Source organism: Vombatus ursinus, unplaced genomic scaffold (assembly GCF_900497805.2).
Source record: "Vombatus ursinus unplaced genomic scaffold, bare-nosed wombat genome assembly UNPS02014775.1, whole genome shotgun sequence".
Lineage (NCBI taxonomy): Eukaryota > Metazoa > Chordata > Mammalia > Diprotodontia > Vombatidae > Vombatus > Vombatus ursinus.
In genome coordinates this window covers 6,710,198-6,729,168 of record NW_020954553.1, presented here as the reverse complement: position 1 = coordinate 6,729,168, position 18,971 = coordinate 6,710,198, and the positions used below count along the sequence as shown (strand labels likewise).

Genomic DNA, 18,971 nt, shown 5'->3' with positions numbered 1-18,971 from the left:
ACAGATAAGATATACACAGAGTAAAAATAAGAGGTTGGAACAGAATCCATCATGCTTCAGCTGAAGTAAAAAAGGCAGGGGTAGCAATTATGATCTCAGACAAAAGAAAAGCAAAAAAAGACCTAATTAAGAGAGAGAAACAAGGAATCCACATTTGCTAAAGGGTGCCAGAGACAATGAAGTAACATCCAAATTAAACATATATTCACCAAACATATATATGGCATAGTATCCAAATTCTTAAAGGAAAAGTTAAACGAGTTACAGGAAGAAATAAATAATAAAACTATACTAGTCGGGGGACCTCAATTTTCCCTTCTCAGAACTAGATGAATCTAAATATAAAATAAATAAGAAAGAAATTAAGGGGATGAATAAAATTTCAGAAAAATTAGATATGATAGACCTCTGGAGAAAGTTAGATGGAAACAGAAAGGAATATACCTTTTTCTTGGCTGTACATTGCACCTTCACAAAAACTGACCATGAATTGAGGCATAAAAATCTCAAAAACAAATGCAGAAAAAACCAGAAATGTTAAATACATCTTTTTCAGACCATAATGCAATAAAAATTACATTCAATAAGGGGCTGTGAAAACATAAATGAAAAATTAATTGGTAACTAAATAATTTAAACCTAAAGAGTTAGTGGATCAAAGAACAAATCCTAGAAACAATCAATAATTTGATTAAAGAGAAAGACAATGAGACAACACACCAAAATTTGTTGAATGCAGCCAAAGCAGTATTTAGGGGGAAATTTATATCTCTAAATGCTTACATCAATAAAATAGAGAAAGAACAGATCAACAAATTGGGCATGCAATTTTAAAAACTAGAAAAAGTACAAATTAAAAATTCCCTATTAAATACCAAATTGGAAATCCTGAAAATTAAAGGAGAGATTAATAAAACTAAAAGTTAAAAACAAAATAAAACAAAACAATTGAACTAATAAAGCTAGGAGTTGGTTTTGTGAAATAAACCAATAAAATAGATAAACTATTAGTTAATTTGATTTTTAAAAATAAAGAAAACCAAATTACCAGTATCAAAAATGAAGAGTTAAATTCACCACCAATTAAGAAGAAATTAAAGCAATTATTAGGAGTCATTTTACCCAATTATATGCCAATAAATCTAACAATCTAAGTGAAATGGATAGTTACAAAAATATAAATTGCCCAGATTAACAGAAGAGGAAATAGAATATTAAAATTTTTTTTTATTTTTTTAGGTAACTGGGCTTAAGTGCCTTGCCTAGGGTCACACAGCTAGTAAGTGCCAAGTGTTTGATCTGAGGCCAGATTTGAACTCAGATCCTCCTGACTCCAGGGCTGGTGCTCTATCCATTGCACCACCTACCTGCCCTTAGAATATTAAAATAACCCCATCTCAGAAGAAAAAATTGGACAAGCCATAAATGGGCTCCCTAAGGAAAGAAAGCCAGGAATAGATGGATTCACAAGTGAATCCTACCAAACATTTAAAGAACAATTAATTCCAATGCTATATAAACTATTTCAAAAAATAGGAAAAGGAGTCCTACTAAATTTCTTTTATGACACAAAAATAGTACTGATCCCTAAACCCAGGAAGAGCAAAAAAGAAATAAAACTATGCCCAATTCCCCAAATGAATACTGATGCAAAACTTTTAAATAAAAAAAAGAAGGAAAAAAATTTTAAATAAAATACTAGTAAGGAGATTACAGCAATATATTATAAAGATTATATACTATGACTAGGTGTGATTTATACCAGGAATGCAGTGCTGGTTCAATATTAGAAAAACTATCAGCCTAATTGACCATATCAATAACAAAAGCAACAAAAATCATATGATTATCTCACTAAATGCAGAAAAAGCTTTTGACAAAATACAACACTCATTCCCGTTAAAAACACTAGAAAGCACAGGAATAAATGGACATTTCCTTAAAATGATAACTGGTATCTATGTACAACCATCAGCAAGCATTACCTGTAATGGGCATAAGCCAGAAGTCTTCCCAAAAAGATCAGGGGTGAAGCAAGGATGTCCATTATCACCATTATTGTTTAATATTATACTATAAACGCTAGCTATAGCAATAACAGAAAAGAAATTGAAGGAATTGGAATAGGCAATGAGGAAACAAAACTACCACCCTTTGCAGATGATATGATGGTGTACTTAGAGACTCCTAGAGAATCACCTAAAAAACTAATTGAAATAATTAACAACTTTAGCTAAGCTGTAGGATATAAAGTAAATTCACATAAAGTATCAGTATGTCTATATATTACCAACAAAGTCCAGCAGGAAGAGATAGAAAGAGAAATTCCACTCCTCTACCCTCAAAGGACAGGCACAGCAGGAGATGGTAAACCTTTAGGGAAAGGGAAGGCTGTTCTTTGCACTAGAGGCTCTCCATATCCCAGTAGCTGAGAGATTGGATTGGCAGCAGGAATGGAAGATGCCTTGTGCTGACACATATGGAAGTGGTTGCTTTGAGGAAAGACAACCAGCCCCGGCCCCTAGCAGCCTTTCCTCAGGGGGACATCCTGTGCCCAGCAGGACATAGAAGGCTCAGAGCACTAACACCCATGGTCTGAGATCTTCTCACTTGAGGAGGATGGCTACAAGGCAGCAGCAAAAAGTGGTAGACTCCCTGCACAGATGGAAGACATCCATCCAGACCCCTAAAAAAAGGCTGGGAGGAGATGGAATTTTTGCAGCTGGTTTGAATGAAAAGGACGAAATTTAATGCACTAGTAAAAGGGGCCTTCTAGGCACAGGAATATATTAACTAACTAGCTATGTGACTCTGCGTAAGGTACTTACTCCTCTATTCTGATGCTCAGTTTCCTTATCTAAAAAAATGGGACTAGATGATCTCTAAGATTTCTTTTCAGTGCTAACCTTATATGAGTCCATTATTCTAGGAGTTCTAGGAGCTAACTGCCCTGAGCCTCAATTTCCCAATCAATTAAATGAGAAACAAAACACCCAGCCATTTATCAGCTCTACAAGAAAGTTCTAGAGGCTTAAATAGCAGCATCTGCAAAATGTTCTACCTCAAAGGCATTTCCAAAATTCAATCACAAATCGAAAACTAAAGTAGTAAGTGAACTGAAATTCACTATAATGGTCACAGTGAAGGAAAATGGCAAAGGCCAAGCACTATTTTTTAAAATGCTATATTAAAGTGGCTCATGATCAAAGACAGTTTCAAGGAAACTCCCTAAAAAGGTAAAAGGGATATATATGAATGAATGGGGAAAAAAATGAGTTAGCTACTTTAGCAATAGCCTGTAAGCTACTCTCCAAATTCATAGGATCTTGTTAAAGAGAGAAAAAGTGGATGGAAGACACTGATGAATACAATTTAAAGTTTTCAAAAGGCTTGTCCTTCACAAGACCCTATTAAGTAGACTCTGCAAAAGAGCAGCAAAACCTTACCTCGATTAAAAGCCAGTTTAGAAGCAAAAAAGAAAACAAAGACTGTCTATCTCTAACCCACCTCACTGTGGTGAGATAGGCAAACAGAAGATGCTCTTAGAAAGAACCTAGGAAAACATGAATACGGTTAGAAACAGTGGCAGAGAATACCAATACTAATCTGGGCAACTCAAGGACAAAGCAATATGAACTAGAAAGAACAAGGTTAACTACTCAGACTAATGGATTTTGAATTAGTTGTAACCCTTGGGGGGAAAGCCCAGGTTTTATTGTGGAGACTTCAATGAATCCACCAGCTCAGGGCACAACAGCAAATCCCCAGAGTGACTTAGAAGCTGGAAAGCACCAAGAAGAAAGAGATTACTGCACTACAGAAACTGCTGCCCTAACTGTACCTCACTTTGTCCAAAATGGAATCACAGAATGTTCAAACTGGAAGAATTCTTAGAGCTTAGCTCAACCAACCAACCCCTCACATGTTATAAATTAAAAACTGAGGTACCTGAAAAACTAAATGAAAACTAAATTTTCTTAATTTACATCATATTTTAAATGTAGTCAGGGAACCCTTAATCTAAAGAAATACTATGGTGCCTCTTTTTGTAAAGTGAGTTATGAACCCTTAATTTCTCCTGTTATATACATCTTGGTTTTTACACAATAGGTTGACAGAAGAGATACAGTCATAAACTCCTACGTAGCATCATCTCCAGAGTCCTGGATTCAGTGTCAATGACCTCCAAAAGCATCAAAAGAGTTTCAAGATACACAGGAGGAAAGTCATAAATAAGAGGTAGAAAAGATGTTTTTTATGCAAGCAGAGATGAGGATAAGCATAGTCTTATTTGAAAGAATAAAAGGTCATCAACCCTAGACTTTCGTTGCTGTTTTTTCAAAGAGGCATAACATTAGCAAAGGCAATACATTTGGTGTTTTTCAATTCCACCAGTATCTAGTGGGGATCTTCTAAGTGTTTAGCCTTTTGCAATATATTTTAATATATTTTAAATTTAATTTACATTTAATATTTAAATTTATATTTATACAAATATTTATACAGAAAATATTATTGTATTATTAATTACCATATTATTTCTATTATATTTTACTATATTAATTTTATTAAAATATTAAAACTTATATATTAAATTTAAATATATTTGTATAAATTTATGTAAATATAAAATATATTTACATATAAATACATAAATAAATATATTTATATTTAAATTTAATATATTTTAAACTTTTAAGAGGCATAACATTAGCAAAGGCAATATATTTGGTGTTCTTCAATTCTACCTATTCCACTGAAGGTATTCTAAGTGTTTAGCTTTTTGCAATATATTTTAATATATTTTAAATGTCCAAAATTAATACCATTTTATACAATCATAAATTTGAAAATTTATCTATATGAGGAAGCATGTGTCTGTGACAATCAATAAACAGGCATTTATTAAATGCCTAATGTGTGCCAGGCACCATGATAGGAGCTGAGAATACAATGACAAAAAAGAAATAGTTTCTACCTTCAAGGAGCTTAGGAGACATCATATACACATATAAATGACAAAGTGAAAAGAACTTATTTTGGTAACCAGGAGATTTAGGTTCTAGTCTCAGGTCTGTCACTAACTGTGTGACCTTGGGAACGTCACTTAAGTAGATCTTTGGGCCCTGGCTTCCTTGTCTATAAAGTGAGAAGTTTTCATTCTATGACCTATAAGTTCCTTGCCAGCTGACATTCTGTGATTCCAGAGGAAAAGGCACTAGATGAGAAATCAGGAAATCAGTTGCTAATTTGCTGCGTGACCTTGAGTAAGTCACTTCCCTTCTCTATGCCCCAGTTTCTTCACCTACAAAAGGAAGAAGTTGAACTAAACAATCTCCAAAGACTTTTTTCATCCAAACTTGTGCTTTCATCAGTGTAGAGAATTCTACGTACAGAAATTATCTCCACTGATGTAGTTCTGCAACTCAGCTATCACTTGCAATCTTAAAAAAGTTGCCAGAAGTACTGCAAAGTGCTTGCCTACTATTACATGGCAAGTACATATATGCCAGAAGTAGAACTTGAATCTAGGTCTTTCTTAACACTTCAATAAACAAGCTTTGGGTTAGAAAACTTGGATAACATAAGGAGGCATGATGTAGGGGTTTAAACTAGAAATGCTGGATGTCTTAGGTCTTAAGTCTAACCTCATCATTAAATACCCCATAGCCCCAGAGAAGCTCTTCTCTCACTCTGGGCTACAGGTGTTGTAAAGCATAATAAAGCAATATGAAGTAAAGGCTTTCCCCAGGATTCAGGACCCAAACAGGATCTTTCCTTCCTCTTGTCCCATATGACACTCTGTACCTGTCTTATATCGCTATGCTCTATACTGGCATTACTGTATAAAGTTGAACATTTGTGTATGTATTGTATGCCTACCTGCTAAAACTTGCTTCGGTTTTTTATACCACGGAAAATTGTCTTCAGATTGAAGACAGAATAAAAATGGATAATAGAGAATTCCAACATAGTTATAAGAGAGATAATAACCTACCTTTCACACTGTTGTCAGAATAATTTTTCTAATGTAATGGCCTAGATTCATCACTCTTCTGCTTAAAAATCTTCAGCAGATTCCTAATGCCTTGGCCAAACTCTTTTGCCTGGAATTCAAGGCACATCACAAGCAAGTGCTAGCCTAGTTTTCCAGCATTAGTTCAGATTACTATCCACCAGGCATTCTATACTACAAACTGTTCTACTAGCTGTGACCCAAAGGCTAATGAACTCTCTAGCCTCCAAGCCCCTCTAATGCTTATCCTTCTGCTTGTAATGTCCTTCCTCTCTGTTTCCCCTCTTCACTTCTCAGTCATCCCTTAAAGCCCAATTCAAATGCCACTTTTAATACAATGTGTTTCTTTTGCAAATATCATTTATTAGAAAGATATTATTCATCACACAATTGGCAGAACTAGCTGAGTTTGCTTGTGCATTACAAAAAGTACAACACCCACAAAATGCAGCCCTAGAGGTCCTCTTCCAACAAGTTATCTCTCATGAATATGTTAAGATCATACAAGATTATTTGATGGATACAATTACAGAGATAACTGTTCAGTGGCCATTTGTGTATCAACAGACAATGCAATGAGTATTAAATAGGTATCCATATTCTTGCCAAAAGGTATTTGCCACTCTAGTGAAGATTATCTTGTGCAAAGTCCAAATGGAACAGAAACTTCCTATGAATGATGAGGTGGATGCTCCTGACTGTGGAAGATCCTACGCTACCTACATCAAGTCCTTCAGTGACATATATAGTTGCTCAAGGGAAATTGGCCTAGTAGTTCATACAGGAAAAACCCCATGGATGAAGAATGCATATTGTTCAAACTAAGATATGCAATTAGATCAACAGTATACTGAGTTAACTCACAGGTACATATATCTTGGACAGGCACTGCAGATGGATAATGAGTTAGGTGGAGAATTAGAATAAGAGAGCAGGGAAGATTTCAGTTGGGAAACTGTGCAACACTTTCAGTGATCCCAAACTGCTCCCTGCCTCCAAAGTCTGATTTTTTAAACACTAATACTCTTCTAGTAATGTCAAAGGACTGTGAATCATGGACACCAAAATATCCAAAGAATACAAATTGCAAATGAACAAAGAATAATGGAAAAACACATGGTAAGTATAAGTATAAGCAGGCTGCATATTTCCAGTGATGCTTCAATGGCTACAAGTGGCATGAGAAAACACCAAGAAGATGTATAACTAGAAAAAGAGACAGGTCAGTCATGTAGCAATCATGAGATACAACAGAGAGACAACGTAAGTGTTATACTAGTATATAAGAAATATTAAAAGACCCAGAGGAAGGCACTGAATACATTAGACATCTTCTCTGTGGAGGATTTAGAGAAGAGCACAGACTAGAAACACACAAGATGAGAAGGCATTGTTGTGATCTGTATCACAGGAAGGTGTCTCCATACTAATGAGATCACTGATCATCCAAGTATCAAAGCAGAAGTCTATTATTGCTATTTGAGTTTGTGCCATTCTCCCTCCTGGACTGTAAGTTCCATGATGGCAAAGACACTGTCTCATCTACATTTTGTTATCTTTCCTAGCACCTAGCAGAGTGCTTTTTGTTTAAAACGGGTACCTAGATAAAGGTTATTGAATAAATGAATGAATGAATGAATGGTAAAAAGAATACCGAGTTTTTCTTAATGATTTGAAGGCACCAGAGCCAAATAAACTACATCCTAGAGTGCTAAAAAGAAATTGTAGGTGTGACTGATGAGTTTCCTCTAGTGATCTGTGAAGACCTTTGGAGAATGGAGAAAATGGCCAAGAATCAAAGACTAACAAGCATTGATTTTGATTCTCAAAAAGGGGAAGAAGGTGGATTCTTCAAACTACACCAGTAAGCGTGAATTCAATTGCTGGAAAAATCCTAGAATACATTATTAAAGGGATAATCTATGAGCAAGAGAAAGGCAGAGTAGTTTAATGGAAAGAGAGTCTGTTTGGCACTCAGGAAGACCTGAATTCAAATTGTATTTCATCTTTCATCTTAGGCAATCCTCTAAGATTTAAGTTAAAGAACAACTGCTCATCTGCACTGGTAAAAGAAGTTTCCTCACTGGGCATACCCTCCATCAAAGAAATAAAAAGTTCAGACCCTACTCCATCCCTCTCCTTAAAAAAATTAACCAACATGGGCTCATAAAGAACAAGTCATGCTAAAATGACTCATTTCCTTTCCTGACAGATTTACTAGACTGGCCAATCAAGTAAGGCTCTAGCTTCTTAGGGCCAATGATGCTTATTCTCCTCAACACTCTGATCATCCTTCTATGGCCATGTTCTAGCATGTTAATGACCTTCCTAAAATGTGGCGTTCAGAATAAAAGAAATGAGATAAGATCTGACCAGAGCAGAATGCAGCGGGACTCTCACCTCCCTTATTCTGGACATTATTATTCTACTCATGCACCTTATGACATTAGCCTTCTGAGTTGCTGTGCAGCACTTTGAACTCCTGTTGATCTAAAGACCATGCAATTCTAGATGAGGAGTTATTAATCTAAGCAGCAACATCTGACCTGGAGTTCTAGCTCTAGAATAGAAGGGCCTACACAAGAGAGGCTGAGATTCCTTTGGGGAAATAATTTACCTCCAGTGGAGAAACCAAAGGGGGAAGCTGAGATTTTGCAAAATTTGGAATCACTTCAAAACTCAATTCTGAGTTTTTGTCTGAATTAGAAACTTTGGGAGTTTTTTAAGAGAAGGGGAAAAAAAGGTTTTTCACAACCTACATATTGCTAAGGATTACTGTGGATGATCTATAAATAAATCAGAAAACAGGAACAGATTAAATATTTAGAGAATATGTATGCAGTAAACATGACTTAGGAAACAGAAATGATGGGAAAACAACAAAACTTTTGAAGTCCTTTACATGTAAGTGTATGTAGCCATTGTTGTGACTGCCCCCAAGGGCCTCACTTGTAACTAGTTCCATAGCCCAGCACAACACCCTTAGCACTTCATTATTTTCATATTACCATGATAGTAATTTATTATTCAGTTCAGTGTAGGCGAAACAAATTGAGCTGACACTTCTGAAGATTCACATCTCATATTCATCATCAGAGCTGGTACCTCACACAGAAGCTACCACCCCAAGGCTCACTTCTCCAATTCATTAAGTACTCACTCAACATCTCCTCTAAAGTCCTTTCTGGTTTTAATCTAGGATTTGATGATCCTACTATGTAACCCGCAACAGGTCAGGCCCTGAGGCACTAAGGGAGGGAGGTTCAGAAGAGGTCTGTAACACATTCCCTGGCCTTGATTTATTTAGTGTTTATTATAAACTAGGCACTATCCTAGGGATATGGCAACAGAAACAAAGTAGAACCTGGCAAGAAGAAGTTTATATTCTGAAAATTATCAATGTGTACGGAGATAAGTAAATGTAAACCCTTTTTGATATCATGTATATTAAAATGTCTTGATAGAGGAGTTAGAAAGGGGAAAATACTAACAAGGAGGGTCAAGAAAGGCCTCATGAAGGAGGTGGCACTTGGGCTGAGCCTTGAAGAGGCAGAAGTGAGGAGGAAAGGCATTCCAGGTAAGGGACAAAGACTATGCAAAGGCATGGAGGTAGGAGATGGTATGTTATGTAGAGGTAACAGCAAGTAAGTAAGTTTACATGGAACTCAGATTACAGGAGGAGTATTAACACGAGATTTATCTGTAAAGATAGGTTGGAATCAGATTGTAAAGAGTTTTAAATGCCAAACAGAGGGATGGTATTTTGTTTTGTTTTGTTTTTTATCCTAAAGGCAAGAGGGAGCCATTGAGTTTTCTTGAGCAAGAGAGTGACATGGTAAGACTTATACTTTAGAAATACCAATTGGCATTTGTGTTGAGAATGGACTGGAGAGGAGAGAGACTGGAGGCTGGGGTACCAATTAGAAAACTATTGCAGCAGTGTAGGTGAGAAGTAATGAGGGCTTGGACTGGTGTGATAGCCATGTGAGTAGAGAGATATTTTAGTGGAGATAAAATGGACAAGATTGAGCATGAGGCTTCTTGAATTTCTTATTCCTTATATACAAGGATAATAATAGGCAAAGAGCAAACAAAACTATCCCTATTTGCTGACATGATGTGTTTATTATGCTATAAAATCAGCAAAGACACTAATTAATAGTTTTCAAAAAGTGAGGAATACAAAATAAATGCACAAGAATCAATAGTATTTTACATAGCAATTAAAAAATCTAGAGGAAAATAAGAGAAAGGAAAGGTCCTACAAAATGGATAAACTATTTGGGAGTCAATTTACCATGGCACTCTCAAGAACTATATTTTCCTTAGAGAACTAAAATGTTCCTTAAAGAAATAAAGAATTACATAACTATCTGGAGAAACAGTATTCATAGCCGGGCAGCACCAATAATGCAATATTGAAAATACAACCTAAATTAATTCATAGATTTAGTGCTATTTCAAACAATTGAGAAGGTACTTTATTACTAGACAAACTAGTAACTACTTTCATTTGCAGAAACAAAAAGTCTTGAATCTCAAGGAAAATCGTGAAAAAAGAAGGAAATTGGAGGTTTTTAATCCAGATATTAAATAATATTATGAAGTAGTAATCATCAAAACTATTTTAAAAAGTAGAATTGTAACAGAGACTAGATAATGAATCAGGAACAAATTAACTCAATCCAGTGTAAAACAGACCCAAGAATATAAATTGAAGAACTCCCTATGTCAAAAGAATTGCAGAGAATGCTGGAAAGCAGTTTGGGAAAATTAGGTGTAGAACAACTTCTTAAGCTCAAATGGACTTGAATGTCAGAGGTGTCTAGGTGGTACAGTGGATAGAGTGCTGGGCCTGAAAGAAGACCTGAATTAAAATCTGACCTCAGACACTAACTGTGTGAACCTGGGCAAATCACTTGCCCTCTGTCTACTTCAGTATCCTCAGTTCTTATAAGGGGATCATAATAGCACCTACCTCACAAGATTGTTGAGGATCAAATGAAATAATATCTACGCATAGGGCCCAGAACACAGTAGGTACTTAACAAATGCATTTTCTCTTTGCCCCCTTTCCTTTTCTTAATTGTCACACCTTTAAAAAAAATTAGAAGAGAACAAAATGAGGTACCTTTCATGGCTATGACTAAAGGAAGAATGCTTAAGCAAACAAGGGATAGTGATATCAATCACATGAAATTAAAAAGCTTTTGCATGAACAAATTTAACACATAGCTAAGAAAAGAAATAGTCAACTGAGAAAAAGCCTTTGCATCAGATATCTCTGTTAAGGGTCTGATATCCAAGATAAAAGGAACTAACACAAATACATAAGACCAAAAATCATTCCCCAGTAGATGATCAGAAGATAGGAAAAACAGCTCTCAAAAGAATTACAAATTATTATCAACATATGAATGGCCTCCAAATCACTCCCAATAAATTGACAAAGGTGGCAAACCTGTGACTAGTTCATGCTTGAGAAAATATGGAAAGACAGGTACACTAATAGAATGTTGGTGGGCTTGTGAATTAGTCTAACTATTTTGGAAATCAATTCGGAATTAAGAAAGTGATTAGAATGTCCACACCCTTTGACCCAGAGATATGATTGCTGCGCAAATACTCCAAGAAGGTCAATGCTAAAAAGATAAGTCCTAAAATATTTACAGAAGCATTTCTTATAATAGCAAAGAACTTAAAACAAAGCAGTTGCCTATTTACTTGGAAATAGCAAAATAAATTGTGGCATGTGATAAAAATGGAATACCACCATGATATAAAAAAAGGTGAATATTATGAACACAGAGAAGTATAGGAAAACTTGTATGAATGAAAAGAAAAATAAACAGAACCATGATAAAATACACATAACTACCATGAAGTAAATGGAAAAACAACTACACAATCAAAACTAAATGCTATCAAATTATAAAGACCAAGCTTGGCTTGAAAGGAGATGTTGGAGAATGTACCTGCCTTCTTTGCAAAGATGAAGAACTATCTGAGGTGTAGAATAATTCAGATAAGGTCAGATTCAGACATCTACTGTGCCTGAACTATTTCAACAACTTTGTGGTTGTTCTTCCTGCATCTCCACCCCAATCCATCCACCATGGACTGACTGAGATAAGAAAGGTAGGACAGGTATTATTTTTCCTATTTTGCAAATGAGGAAATCTAGGCTCAGACATGTGAAATGTCTTATCTTAGTATATACAGCTAGTAAGTGGCAGATTGGGGACTTTAACACAGATCTTCTGGCTCCAAATCCAGCATTCTTTCCATTATACCAAATTACCAAGATCCTGTCTGACAGATATATAGCTTATAGTTTAATGAAGGTATAAAACAAAGACAATTATAAATACAAAACAATTTAAATGCATCAGAGAGTATAAACAATGTGCTATGTAAGGTTGGGATGCAGTGCTTTTTAAACACCATATGGGGTCATGACCTACAGTTTAAGAAGCAATGAAGGGGTCGTGAGTGGAAAAAGTTCAAGAAGCCCTGGATTATCATCCTAGAGAATCAAGGAAGGATTCATAAACCAGGCGGTATTTGAATTGTGTTTTAAAGGACGGACAGGAAATAAACAGACGAAGATAGAGAAATAGGATATTATATGCTTACAGATTTGTGAAAGCAAAGGCACCGAGGCAGAAAAGCACAGAAAATGTTTTAAAGCCCTTTTACCTTTGAGCGATGCTATTGTTACTAGTTCCTAACCGGTTCCTTCGCCTCCAGTTTCTCCCTACTGTAATACACCCAGCATACCATAGATCAGATTTTAGATACTACAACTATCTCATCACCCTACTCAAATAGCCACAACTCCCTATCCCCTAATCTGGTCAAATCAAAATTCTTCAATCTAGCATTCAAGCTGGACTCAATGTATCTAAAGTAGTATAAAATAGAATGTATACAATCTTGGAGTCCTAGTTTCATGTCTAGCTTGGATACTTACCAACTGGGTGACCCTGGGCAAATCACTTAATTTCTGTGAATCTCAATTTCCTCATCTGTAAAATGAAAATAATAATACTTGTATTATCTACCTTAAAGTTATTGTCAAGAAAACACTTCTAACTTTAAAGCACTATGTAAATGTAAAGGATTACTACCATTTTCAATTAATCAACACTCTTCCCCTCTAGTCAGGCTTAGCTCCTTAATGTCATCAAAGACACAGTTAACACTTAGAAGGTCCCCTGCCTCTTTACTTACTACCTATATCCTAACCTCCTCCAAAGGCCAATTTAAATCTCACCTATATGAAGGTGCCTCCAAGGCCCACAATGATTCTCCCTTTTCTAGCTTTCCTTGCACTTATGTACTGAACCCTGAGCCCAGCTCACTATTTATCTCTACTCTGTCTCTCTCTCTCTCTCACAAACACACACACACACACACACACACACACACACACGTAGTTGGAGAGCTCTATTGGGTGTCCATTACGACACATGCTGAAATCTACACAAGAGGTTTTCTTTGATCCTTCTCTCGCGGATGGACAGGCCAAAATCCTTTGAAGTATTACACATCTCTTAAAGGAGCCTCTGTAAGATCTTAGGGATTGAGAGGCAATCAATACAATATCATTTACACAGAGGAACAGCTGGAGCACTTCACCATCCAGAGAAAATCCCTCCTCAACCTGGATTCCATACTGGATCAGTGGCAAACACTTTTGGCAAGTATACATCTCCAAGATTTATGTTTTGCCTGATGTTTATTATCAGAGGGTTAATAAATATGGTTATTCCTGTTATTACATCTTCCAAGGGATCCTGAATGATCTTGATATATGTATGGGATGCAGCTTGTAAAAGTGTCTGTGAGGAAAAGTTTTGTTTTGCCAAGTCCAATGCTTTTGAATAAACAATGAACAAAAAACACAATGAAATCTTACATTCTCTATAACTTTTAGTCAATGCTGAGATGGTAAAGATATGATAGATGGTTGAATATTACTTATAAAGCCTGATGGTTCCCTAATACCGGCATCAAAGATACCTTCAGTCCATGTCTCATAAAGTTTCTGTATAGATGGAAGAATAAGTATATAGGTTGGGTTCTCTTGGGAAGTTTTTGGTGGTATTAACAAAGTTTGAGAGTTCCCCCCCCCCATACTTTTAGTAACGCTCTCTCCTCCAGGTACCTTGGATATAAGCTCCTCAATGCCCTCACAACTGTTTTGCTTTCGGCATAGACCTCTCTATATACTTTTTCCAATCCAACTGTTTTTCTGGTTTTCTTTCCTTTTAGTGCCATTTCTACATTCCCTGAAACACTTCAGGAAATGTGACATTCAAGTCCAAGTGTGGTGGTTCTACTATTCTTGATGGAAAAAACTGTTGAAATGTTTTCCTGCAAACTAGAAAACAGATTGGCAGAAACCAGGTATAGACCAGCATCTCACACTGTGTACCAAGATAAGGTCAAAATGGACAAATGATTGAGACATAAAGGATGATCATAAGTAAATTAGTGGAGCATGACAAAATGTACCTATCAGATCTATGGGTAAGGGAAGAGTTTATGACTGAACAAGAGATACAGAGGATCACAGGAAGTAAAATAGATAATTTTGATTAGATGAAATTAAAAAGCTTTTGCATAAACAAAATGAATGCACCCAAAAATAGAAGGAAAACAAGAAACTGGGGGAAATTTTACAGCAAGCTTCCCTGATAAAGGTCTCATTTCTCAAATACATAGAGAAGTCAAATTTATAAAAATAAGAGCCACTTCCCAGTTGATAAATAAATGGTCAGAGGAAATGAAAAGGTAGAATAAGAAATCAAAGCTATCAACAGTCACATGAAAAAATGCTCCAAGTCACTACTGATTAGAGAAATACAAATTAAAACAACTCTGGGATACTACCTCACACTGATCAGATTGGCTAATGTGACAAAAAAGGAAAATGACAAATGCTAGAGAGGATGTGGAAAAATCACTAATGCACTATTGGTGGAATCTGAACTAGTCCAACCATTCTGCAGAACAATTTGGAACTAGGCCCAAACGTCTATAAAACTGAGCATACCCTTTGACCCAGCAATACTACTACTAGGTCTGTATCCCAAAGAGATCAAAGAAAAGGGAAAAGAACCCATTTGTACAAAAATATTTATAACAGTTCTTTTTGTGGTACAAAGAATTAGAAATTAAGGGGATGCCCATCAATTGGGAAACAGCTGAACAAGCTGTGATATATGATTGTGATGGAACACTATTGTTCTATAAGAAATGATGAGCAGATGGTTTCAGAAAAAACCTGGGAAGACTCATATGAACTGATATAAAGAGAAGTGAACAGAACCAGGAGAACATTGTACACAATAATAGCACTATTGTAAGGATGGCTAACTGTGAAAGACTTAGCTACAATGATCCAAGACAATTTCAAAGGACCCACGATCAAAAATGCCATCCATTTCCAGAGAGAGAAAACTGACGAACTCTCAATGCAGTTTGAAAACATACCTTCCTTTGCTTTTTTTCCTTTTTTTGGTCTGTTTTCTTTTGCAACATGGCTAATATGGAAATATGTTTTGCTTGACTTCACATGTCTACTCAATATCAAACTGCTTGCCTTATCAAAGTGTTGGGCAGAGGCAGAATGGAGGGAGAGAATTTAGAACTCAAAATTTTAAAAAATGATTGTTAAAAATTGTTTTACATGTAATTAGGAAATACTCAATGAAATAAATAAAAAATATATTTTTTAAAAAAAATGTTTTCTTGCAAGTCATTTCCATTTTTTTTCTATTTGTAGGGCTTTCTCCATTCTTATCCTTTATTGCTCTTGGGATGACTTTGCTTAGTTGGATATCTTACCTCGTTTCTTTAAATTCTTTTTATCCTCCACTGCCTCTTTCTGCTTTGTGAAGTAAATAATTGTCCATCATCCCTTCTTGTAAGATTTTACAGAATGAGTTTATATTCTTACCCATTACTGCCTCTGGCAGTCATCTCTTCCCCACTGGTAAGTCAGTCAAATGTTTGGTGATCATGTCACTTTTGGAGATCTTTTGGTTTCTTTGTGGTAGCAATTAATTTATATTAGTTTAACTTCTGGATGGAATTATAATTGGTACTGATGCTGCTTCTGTTGTCTATTTCTCATTTTTTATTTTTAACAACTTAAACAATTCTGGGTTAAATCTTAATTGTATGTCAAACCTTTTTCTCATTATTATTCTTTCTTCAACTTTATTATAAGTTCTGATCTTAGATCTGACAAGTTGGTAGTCTGACTGCACAAATGCAGCAAACTCTGGGATGACTCCCAAATCCATAAAAAGTGCTTTTCTGTCTATTAAAATGTAGTCAATTTCATTCTTTATGTTATTTGCTACGTTCACTAATGCACTGTTGCTATGTTCCGTGCTTACCAATTTTATTTTTCTGAAGAATGGGTTCATGAAATAGAACATGAGGCTTCTGTATGATCTATAAGTCTTCGGTCTCTCGCATTTTTTCTTCTGAATCATACTTCCTTATCATTTCTCTCCACGCTCATCTTTTTCCACTTTTGGATCAAGGTCAACAAGTATCAAGGTGCATATTGATTTGATTTAGAGTACTTTAGTAAGTTCTTCATTGAATTTTTCTACCACTTCATTTTTACCAACCAATGTTAACATATAAGTTGAAGTTATTTTCACAGTTGTCTTTTGGCAAATGCTTATTTTTAGTACTGCAATACATGATGATTCAAAGTCCCATAAAATAATGTTTCTTGTAGCTTTGGGGCATATAATTTACCTCTCCAAAGAGTAACTGTGAGACATCCTTCCATTTGGTTAGAATTTTCTTCTGGTTTCATTTATGGAAAGAATGTCAAGGTTGATATGATCCAGCTCCTCCAGCAACATGTCTACTCACTAGTCACTAAGCAAGGATCTCATATTTAGACAATCAACAGGCAGATTAAAGTTTTCTGACAATCTAAAAACTGTGATTATTTAATACCCTCTATCCTCTTTCCTACCAGTCTGCCACTGTCATAGAAGAAATGGAAGGGAGTCACAAAGGGCTGAGGGTAATTTTTCATTTTTCTTTGTTTTATGGGTTGCCATGGCCAAAAAAATTTCATCACCAAGTGACCAGCATGACACATACATACATATAATATCTTAATGTTGGATACAATATTAATAATCAGATATGAAAAGCAAATCAAGTCAATTTCAATGCTACTGTGATGCTGTCATAGCTTTCTAGTTCCAATTCCCAACTCTAATTAACAGGAGCTTCAATGAAGGACTACATAAAGACACCTGTAAAAAAAGGTTTAGTTTTACCTACATGTTTCTAAGTTGTATATTTCCATTTGCATTAAATCTATCACAGGGAACTTCCCACTTCTAACATACTGTGATAGGACCTCCAGGGAGGAGAAAACTATGTATCTAGTACAATTCCCATCATGGCAGCAGTAGCTACAATTCTCCCACTCTAGAGGGAATGAGGATTCTTTAAAGTAGAATCCTCTAACCCAGAAATATAATCTACAGAGAGAAGGAGTTCCCAGGGCTTGTAAGGTATAGAAAAAAATATACCAATGCTTGATGATCACCTACTGTGTACAAAGCACTGACTTAGCTGTTGTGGACATTAGAAAAGGGTATAAGTTCCAATCCCTCTTTCAGAGATTATGAAATCTAGTCTCCCTTAACTAGGAGGAATCAAGAGAGACAAAGCAGAAGATTCTAAAAATTAAACAATCCAAAAATGTAAAAAAGCAATAAAAACTAAAGTACAAGACATAAAGAAACAGCATATATTATTAATTGCTACATGAATAGTATGACACAGAATTTTAGAGTTGGTGGTCCATTAAACACATAGTCCAACCCTTTTATGTTACAGATAAAGAGGTTATTAAAAAAAAAGTACTTGCTCAAGGACCAAAAGCAAATTAATGGTACAACTGGCACTAAACTCAGGTTTACTTTCTTCCATTTCAGTCCTCTTTGGTCTGGGAAGGTTCTGCAGAGGGACCTGAGTTGACTCTTGAAGTTCTAGTATAGTCACAAGGTAGATTGAGGAGGACACTATAGCTGGGAAGAACAGAGTGAGAATAAGCAAAAATGGGTCCAGTTTTGCAAAGAGTTTATATGAAATAATTTTTAAAATTGCTCTGAAAATTTCTTCACAGATTCTCTCAGGACACAGGCCTTCTATAGGATTTGGGTTCTTGGAAACATTGGGTTGCATTTCATTTCATACACATTCTGATAAAAAGCATTTTTCTTTCCATCAACTCTTGATGTATTTAGTACCATGGAGAAGGATTTCATCCCCAAAGGGGCCTCTTTTGGGTTGACACTTAACTCTAGCTCAGGATTCAGTGAGTTGTCAGTTGCTTACTGTTTTTACCTCATCTTCCAGAAAGAATAAATTGGGACAAGTTAGAGAGAAGGAAGAGAAATGCTTGTATTCTACATTCTTAATTAAATTGCTACCTTTCATCTCTAGAATTATATACAACAAACAAATCAAAATTTCAAACCAGTAAAACAGCACTATACACACATACAGAATTATTTATGTTGATAGGATGGGCAAAGAACAGATAATAGCTCCTACTCTGATCTTGTCACTCTCTTATTCAAAAACCTTCCATGGCTCCTCACTGCCTACTAAATAAATGAAGATTATAGGATACAGAGCTGGAACAGACCAAAGAAATCATATAATCCAAACCCTATGTTTTACAGATAAGAAAGATGAAACCCTGAGAGTTTAAATGCTTTGCCCAAAGTCACAAAGGTAGTATCAGATGTGGTATTTGAATCTGTATTTTCTAAGTTCAAAGTCCTTAGCCTGGCATTCAAGGTCTTCCATGCTCTAGCCCCAAATTTACCCTTCCACACTTCTCCTCTACACACACACACACACACACACACACACACACACACACACACACACA

The 18,971-nt window shown here is 35.7% G+C and overlaps 1 protein-coding gene across 6 annotated transcripts in view; it reads right to left on the bottom strand.

Annotated features, from left to right (window-relative positions):
* The window catches only part of SCMH1 (Scm polycomb group protein homolog 1), a 167,546-nt gene that overhangs the window by 132,922 nt on the left and 15,653 nt on the right, over positions 1–18,971 (bottom strand). For 5 of the 6 annotated variants that reach the window (XR_003569305.1, XM_027864557.1, XM_027864559.1 and 2 more), the window contains exon 1: positions 12,990–13,028. The exons of the other annotated variant lie outside the window; for it this stretch is intronic. The gene's annotated coding sequence lies outside the window, so the exon portion shown is untranslated. Of the gene's footprint in view, positions 1–12,989; positions 13,029–18,971 lie in introns of those variants that run through there. 6 annotated transcript variants of the gene reach the window in all.